Genomic DNA, 6,986 nt, shown 5'->3' on the forward strand with positions numbered 1-6,986 from the left:
TTAGCCACTCACATGGCTTATATTGAAAAATGATAAATAAAATTTTTCGTTTATTTTGATGAGATCTTATTTTTTATAAGAGTTTTTACTTACCTTTTTAAATTTCAAATTTAAATTTGTACAAATTATTTTAATATATATTATTTACTAAACCTTAATGTTTTACTTTTTTTTTTTATTAACTCATGATATTAGTTAAATATATATATATATATATAAATGATAATCCAAATCACAATAGCCTTTTTCCAAATGAAAAAGTTCCATCCATATGCTAATGAACAAATGTATTTGTGTTTGGTTTATTAGAGCATAAATGTATTTTAGCTATCTATTTAAAATTTCATTTCTTTTTAGCTTTTGAAGTTGTATTGTTTATCAAATCACTTCAAAATAGATAGAACAGTTAATATTTGTTAATTTTCTTGACGTGACAATTTACATGCATGCGACGTTAGCAATTAATTATTTTAAAAAAAATAAAAGTATTAAAAAACATTTTTAGATAATTTTAATAATTTTTAAATATTTTTTTGAATTTTTTAAAATTTTAAAAAATAAATAATTGCTTACCACATGGATGTCACATCAACAAAGTTAACAAACATTAACTTTTTCATCCATTTTTGGATAATTTGACAAATAATGCAAGTTTAAAAATTAAAAGATATGAAAAATTAAATGAAAGATTAAAATGATTTTTTTTAAAAATTAGAAGGTTAAATGAGTGATTATTTCTTTTGTTTAAAAAAAACAAATGTATTTGTAAGATAAAAGTGGGTGTAGTTTTTACTAGTAAGTGCTTGGGTGTATTGATAAGATATATTGTACTTCCAAATAAAGTATCCAGATTCGAATCTTGGAGATGATGTTGTTAAAAAGGGTAACTATAAACTTTAAATATAAACCATAAAACGGACATGAAACGTATAAAAAGAAATGAAAAATATAAAAAGAAAATAGATGTAGTTTTGAAAATGAGTTAAAAGCAGAGAATGAAAGCCTCATAATTAAGTGCATCTTACCAAAAAGATCTATCATTGTCAACATTAAATTCCAGAGCCCACTTGAGGAAATTGAGAAAATTGTCATACAAATTAAATAAAAAAATCATAGATTTGGTCAAATTTGGTTAAAAAAATAGTTAAAAAATTTTAATTTATATTTAATAACTTATTTAATATTTAAGTTTTTTTTCTAATATAGTCAACTGGTTTAATTGATTCAACAATAATAATAATAAATTCTCATTTCTTTAAACTTTGATCCGATAATTTTACATGTTTCATATAAATTAATTTAATAATCCTTTTAATATTATATTACCATTACATTTTTTTTACTAATATGCAATTCTTTTTTCATTTTATTAAATTATTTAAATATAAATAATTCGAATAAAGTATCAATTTAAAAGTTAACAATAAATTTTAATAAGTAAAATTCATAGAAAAAACTTATATTATTAAGTTTTATCAAAGACAAATGTTAAGGCGATTATGTGAGCAGTGGTTCATGCAATGCTCCAGGTAGTGGCCACTACGCCTAACATTATGGCAAGCATCATAACTTGCCATTTTTTGTATTGACAATCTTTTGGAACAAAATCTTTGGGCTATGAATCTTGCTAATGTTGTGGAAGTATAAATGTATTATAGTTCATTTATGCAGATCGATTCATTTGAAGCAGCATATCTTAAAGATCGAATCAAACAATGTCCCTTGAAATAAGGAGATTGGATAGAAACTGCATTTAAGACTTATTTCCAACGATTCTACCTTATCTTAAACTTTATTAACATATTGTGCATGCTATTTTAGCTACACTTTTTAAGAGGATTGATTAGCACTTATCTATTTATTAAGGAACTTGTAATTGAAACAAGTTTTTTGCTTGTTTTTTTTTTCCTATTTGCTGGAGAAAGAAATAAAAACAATGTTTTTTTTCCATCAAAATCTTCCGTAAGAGGCTATTACTCCAATATATCCCTTTAAGAGAAATAAAAGTAAAGGAAATGGAAAAAGCTAAGGAAGAGCTCTGATATCATTGATGAACTCTCTGTAATGTCTATTAAACTTACTATTTCATTCATTGATGTTATAAGTAGAGTCTGAGAAAGCTACATGTTATCTAGAAAATCCGTATCCAATTTTTGAATTTTATTGTGTAATATTAAGATTTTTTTTGTTCATTAAAAACCCAATAGAAGTTGGTAGAAAAGTTACAAGCGGACATTTCTTTCAGGAGATAAGTCGACTACCAATTAGCGACCTAGGCATTACTCAATAGAGGTGAAAGGCTTACAGAAATACCGAAACAACCACAATATTCACCACTACCAATTGAAAAACAAATTCTAGTCATTTATGCTGCTGCTGTCAATGGATTCTGTGATCGAATGCCATTAGAAAAAATTTCTCAAGCGGTAGATAGTTTGGTGCCTATTCGTCCTATTCCATCTTGTCTCAAATCCCCATATTTTTTTTTTAAATATGGACTCCTTGCAATGGCCTTAACCTTCAAATTGTTTGGGCCAGCCCTAGTTTCCTATCGTAGTACAAACACTGGTCTTATCTACTGCTTGATTTTCATTCTTACAGATAAAAGAGAAAGAAATAAATGATGTATTAAGGAAATTTTAAATAAAATCAATGATAACAGATAACCACCATAAGATCCCATTACTAATAACATATATATGGTTGGTCACATCCTTGCAATAAGATTCTATGATAAGATTTTCCTAGTTTTTTTTAACAAACAAGCATGCTTCTTTTATTGCCAACGCTTTGACAACCTCAATCGAGCTCGTGAGGAGTTCCCACCATCAATAATGACACCATTCAAGTCACGACACGTCACATCAATAACTACCTAAGGATTATTTCAATCCATAGATACATCGCAATTGATTTTTATGATTCCCTCTTTAGGTCTTCGCCATGTCTCGCCATTACTTTTATTTTAGTTGCTCAGGCTAGAGCTATTCATGGCATGAAAGAATTTGACATATTCACTACAAGCTTGTTGCCACACTTCAACTGGGTTGCTCTCTCCTCCATTAAAAACAAACTCATTCTAATGTCTCCATAACTCCCCAAAAAAGATTTGCAATAAGTGACCTCATGCAAAAAGAATCGATAGCAGGAAAAGAGTTAGAGACTCTTTGCTACCATAGGTCAAATACTTAGGCTGGGTTTGGATGGGCGATTGGGTGCGGTGTGGTGCGTTTAGTTTACTTTTTGTCTCACGCTACAGTATCGCTACAGTGTCTAATCTCACCGCCACCGCTGTTTTTAGACTAACCGCAGGTAAACGCACCGCCCATCCAAACTCACCCTTAGAAACCTTCCTGTCTAGGATAATAATTAAGGTTAGAAGCTACCCACGTGGGTCACTTAAAAGGGAATAAAAAAGATATGTTATAAGGATTTTGTCTCCGAACTACCCCTCGATCACCCTTGTTGTTTATGTTTAGTAAGTCTTGCCAATTTTTCTTTGGTGACCAAAACATTTTATGGCAAGCTCTCCATAAGAAGGTCTTGATCTTCAGAGAAGTTTGCAATTATCACATTTTAGACCATATATCACCATCATCATTTCCACCTCTACTAGTAGACGTTCTCGCATCAATGGTTCCTGATAAAGAGATAACATGATTCCTAGAATGGACATCATAATCCCTATTGTTTGTGAAATGCCATATAATCCGATCACATGATGAAGCAAGACCAATAGGAATTCTTCTAATGGGTTACACCACTATAGCTGATAAAAAGAGAAGAGAGAATATCAACTTTTCATGAGCTCGTGTCTTGGTAAATCAAGTCTTGAACATGACTCAGAAAATTTCTTTCCAATGGAGGAGCGAACATGATAGAAAAGTTTGGAAGGTTCGACACCCATTTATCAAGTCAAATAAGAGTGTTGCTCCCGTTTCCTATATTATTCTCAATCTATTTTTATGAAGAGATAAGCCATCAGTGATACTTTTCCATGTCCAAGAAGCCTTTTTTTTTGTGGTGCATCCACAAATGAGGAGTGAGGAAAATAAATTCTTGTAAGAACCTTCACTTACAAGGCCTCTGGATTTTTCAAGATTCACCATTTTTTAACTAGTAACGCTTGATTGAAGCTTTCAACGTCTAGATATCCTAATCCCCTAAGGTTCTTTCGCATTGTCAACTTAGCCAATTTTATGTAATGAATTATTGACCCCTTTAATGATCCTTCCCACCAAAATTTGTTTAGGAGAGAGTCCAAGTCATGGTAGAAGGTTAGAGGAAGTTTGAAACACTACATTATGAATACTAGAACATCCATTACTACTGCTCGAAGAAGAGTGTCATGTCTTAGGGCAAGAGTTTGCCTTTCTAATTTTGAACCTTGCTTTGAATGTTTTCTAAAACATAATGTAGAATATCTCTTTTATTTCTTCCCCATACTTGTAACACCCCCACCCATCCTATAACACCCTAATACTCGACCCGATCGTCAAGTCCGAGTTACAAGGTGTCACATTTGTTGCTGAAGTAACTACAGTCAAATTACATTCATTTTCAAATTGTTAAATATTCAAATGTAACTAAAAACATGTGTATTAAACTATACATAATCATTCCCGAGTCTTATACGAGCTTATGAAAGCTCTTTTACTAACTCTGTGACACCTTCTATTCGACCCAATTAGAGGATCCGAATATGAAATGCCACCTTCAAATGCCGTAACAACCTATTTTACTATTTCACTTTATTGAAATGGTAGTGTAGTGGTAAATTTTAAAAAAAAATTTGACAACATTTCTACTTATTTTATGAAAACCCCCTGCTAAAATTTAGATTTCACATAGTTTATGACAGTTCCAAGGACACTAGATATATGCCAAAATCATCCATCCTAAATCTAACCAATATGCCACAATTGGCACCTCAACACATTTTTAAAGTTGCAAAATGATCACATTCATTTATCAATATGCATGCTTACATTGTTACAAAAGGGATAACTAAACAAAAGACCTTAAGCCATCTAGGTACATGCCAAGATAAAAAAGAAACAAACCACCAACATTGAGTTCGGGATTGCCGCTAGATATTGAACTGACAATCTAACAAAAGAGTACCTAACCTGTACACATAACAGAAATTGGAATCATTTACTGGATAACAAATTAGAAATATTCTTATGATCTGAAACCAAGTTATATTGCGTAATAATCAACAAATCCATGTTCCATTTAATATCATTCATCAAGCTCATTTATAATCCTTATCTCCATTCCATATCTTTATTTTCCTCAATAACGCAACTCAACTTTAGCCATGTATACGATTCCAATTAACACTCTAAATTTGGCACCCGGTGCCTGACATATACTCCATATTAATGAATTGCGCTTAGAGCTAATCGGTAAAATTGACAATGAGTGTGCCTAGCATTGGTCGATATAACTGACAATAAATGCGCCTTGCGTTGGTCAGTAGAACCGACAAATATGTGTGCCCAGCACTGGTCGGTATAACCGATAATAAATGTACCCTGCGCTGGTCGGTAGAATCGAAAAACATGTGTGAAATCATTTCCAACTCCTGTTCTAATTTTATTTAACCATTACACCAAATTATTTCAAGAACAAATTCTTCTTACAAACTTACCAACCAAGTGATATGTATATGGATGTAAATGTATATATGTATAATTATTAATAATAATTGAAATAGTCGGGTTATAGAAACACCAACCGTAATCACCGAGCTATTTTTCATTGATCTTGTCTTTTCCCTTCTTCCTCGAGGGTTCCGGGTTGACGTCAGCTGCGGATTAAACAAATAGAACACATTAACATTACACAAAATTTGTATATTATTCAATCAAATCCCTAAAAATCGAGACCAAAATAGCTTTCAAACTTAATCTAAAAATCTATCAAATTGGTCCCTAACACCTTAAGTATACAACAATGCTAACATTCTCAATCTCTAGTGGTACCGAAAAATAATACATGGGTTAGGTATCTTATAGAATCAGAATTCCGAAAACGTAAAAATTACAAGAAATGAACTAATTAAAGCATACCAATTGAAGCTTGAACTTTTGAAAACGCTAACGTTTTCTCCCTGCGTCAATGGTCTAAAGGTGAAGAAACAATCTGTTTCTCTTTTACCCACCCACTAACTAAACCTTTTTAATTTATTTTATAAAGTTTCTTTTCATTTTCTTTTCCCTTTTTAATTTACCACACGTATACATAATATATATACTAAACGGCTAAACAATTTAATTTAGTGGTTAAATTGCCACTTTAGTCTTTTTGTTAACTTCTAATTATAATCCTTTTATAAATTGTACTTTTACCTTTTATGCAATTTAGTCTTTGTACTTAAATTAAGCATTAAGTACATGAAAACCTAACTAAAATTTAATCTATCTAAAAATTAACTCCGTAAACATTTATAAATATTATTTACGAGATTGGTTTATGAAAACGGAGTCTTAAAACCTCAATTTTTAAAATTGTTAACTTAAGAACCGATGCACTTGTACTTTTACTAATTGTCCAATTAGTAAATTTATCCAATCAAAAGTTAATATAAAATTATAATTAACTCCTAAATATTATTTAATAATATTTACTGGTTTAGTTTATGGAAACGGGATCTCGGAATCGTAATTTTCAACTCTACTGACTTTCATGTCATAACCCTTGTACTTTAATTTACTATCAAATTAAGTAAAAATTACTAGACTAACTTTAATATGTTTCTATACTAGTCTCATAAATATTAAATATTAATATATATGAACACAATTTACGAAAATGACATTTTAGAACCGTAGTTTTTTACCCACTAAAAACCGAGTTGTTACAACTCTCTCATCTTAATAAATTTCGTCCTCGAAATTTACTTGAAAAGAGGTGGGGGTATTGAGATCTCATCGTCTCTTCAGATTCCCAAGTTGCTTCCTCGATCCTATGGCTACGCC

The 6,986-nt window shown here is 30.7% G+C and overlaps 1 long non-coding RNA gene across 1 annotated transcript; it reads right to left on the reverse strand.

The window, feature by feature from the left end:
• Positions 1-4,938: 4,938 nt before the first annotated feature.
• LOC121221087 (uncharacterized) lies at positions 4,939-6,230 on the reverse strand. Its single transcript, XR_005918368.1, has 3 exons — positions 6,078-6,230; positions 5,744-5,815; positions 4,939-5,129 (listed from the first exon to the last, which is right to left on the reverse strand). It is a non-coding gene; the product is annotated as an uncharacterized lncRNA (long non-coding RNA).
• Between the last annotated feature and the right edge of the window lie 756 nt (positions 6,231-6,986).

This window comes from Gossypium hirsutum, chromosome D09 (assembly GCF_007990345.1).
Source record: "Gossypium hirsutum isolate 1008001.06 chromosome D09, Gossypium_hirsutum_v2.1, whole genome shotgun sequence".
In the NCBI taxonomy this organism is placed as follows: Eukaryota; Viridiplantae; Streptophyta; class Magnoliopsida; order Malvales; family Malvaceae; genus Gossypium; species Gossypium hirsutum.